Raw genomic sequence first — 1,700 nt, 5'->3', positions numbered from 1 at the left:
TTTTCCAGAAATTTAACTTACTATAATAAAGTGAATAATAAATGCAAAAGTATTGTGAACACCTCAAAAAAGGACTATGTTCATTAAAGTGATTATCTCAAAATGATCTTAGACAACTTATCAAAGGGCAGGGCACATTGGCTCACGCCTGGAATCCCAGCCCTTGGGAGCCCGAGGTGGGTGGATTGCCTAAGCTCACGGGTTCGAGACCAGCCTGAGCAAGAGTGAGACCCTGTCTCTAAAAATAGCCAGGTGTTGTATCAGGTTCCTGTAATCCCAGCTACTTGGGAGGCTGAGTTCAGAGGATGGTTTGAACCCAAGAGGTTGAGGTTGCTGTGAGCTATGATGCCATGGCACTCTACCGAGGGTGACCACATGAAACTCTGTCTCAAAAAAACAAAAAAAAAATGGGGCCCAAAATGGCAGCCAGTTACTACCAGTGTTTTCTTAAGCTCTGTGAGGAATGGCCAGCAGATGAGACCAAATGGGGCCAGGACTCCGGCAATTACCTGCGGCAGCGGGTAGCATAGGCCTTTCAGGAGGGAGAGAACACCCAGATTGCAGAGCCTGAAGCCTGTGATCAGATGTATGAGAGCTTAGCACAACTCCATTTAAACTAGTACAAACACAAGTATCCTCGGCCCAGAGACACCAGCTTCAGAGGCTTATCCGTGGGAGAGTACAAGCTGATCCTGTCCACAGACACCTTGGAAGAGTTTAAGGAGATGAATAAAGGCATATGGAAGAAATTGCAGGAAAAGTTTGCCCCCAAGGAGAAGCATAAGGCCTGGGCTCAGTCCTTATCTCACCCACGTACATAAGTGTGGAGACTTGTATGTTGACATTGTTAATAAAGCTGCCCCAATGTCCCCCTGGGAGGAAAAGAAAAGATAACTTATCCAAGATGCTAGGTGATTCATAATCTTATCCTTGGGCCTTGTCCTGATAAAACACTTGTGACTAAATCAAGGGTGCAAATACATTTTTGAATCAACTGCACAGAACCAGTTAAGTTGAAAAGTAAGTAATGAACCACTATATAGACTTATAGGCAATCGTGGTTTGATATCTAAAAATATTCTTTGTATCAGCCTCATGTATAATATGTAACTACCCACTGACTGGTTTTCTCTCCTTCCAAATATCATTGTGATTTGTATTTAAGGCTATTTTAAGATGCTTTAATTTAGTACAATTAACATTATCCAATAACTAATGTACATTTCTTTTCAGAAATCTGATTCACAAAAAACTGTAAACTATAGCTAATAAATGTCTCCACACATCTTAAAAGGGTTTCATAATCTTGGTAGCATCAACCCTCTTAATGGCCCAGTGAATCCTTCATCAAACTTGTATACAGTATATTTGGTACTCTGATAAGAGAGAAAGAGAGAGAGAGAGAGAGAAAAGACAAATGATCCAGGAAGCTGAGGTATGACATAGGTAATGACTAGGCAATTACTCTGAATAATGATGCCAGACTTGCACTAAACACTTTGCCTAATTAGACTTCACAAGAGGGAAAAATGCTTAAATATTTAACAAGTATAATGGCGTAATCAATGTACACAAATCAGGCCTGATAAGGAGTATTGCTTATTAAAAAGAGAGACAGACAACAATGGGAAAGGTATAATCATTAAATCAAAACCTCACAGACTCTTCCTGGGAATACCAGCCACGTACCTTAAAATCCT

The 1,700-nt window shown here is 40.6% G+C and overlaps 1 pseudogene; it reads left to right on the top strand.

Annotated features, from left to right (window-relative positions):
• The first annotated feature begins 419 nt into the window (after positions 1-419).
• On the top strand, positions 420-821 carry LOC100963633 (annotated as a pseudogene).
• Positions 822-1,700: the final 879 nt, after the last annotated feature.

This window comes from Otolemur garnettii, unplaced genomic scaffold, assembly GCF_000181295.1.
Source record: "Otolemur garnettii isolate 467f Iridium unplaced genomic scaffold, OtoGar3 scaffold00074, whole genome shotgun sequence".
NCBI classification, from domain to species: domain Eukaryota; kingdom Metazoa; phylum Chordata; class Mammalia; order Primates; family Galagidae; genus Otolemur; species Otolemur garnettii.
The sequence above is the reverse complement of the archived record's forward strand: the minus strand, read 5'-3'. Positions and strand labels throughout refer to the sequence as shown.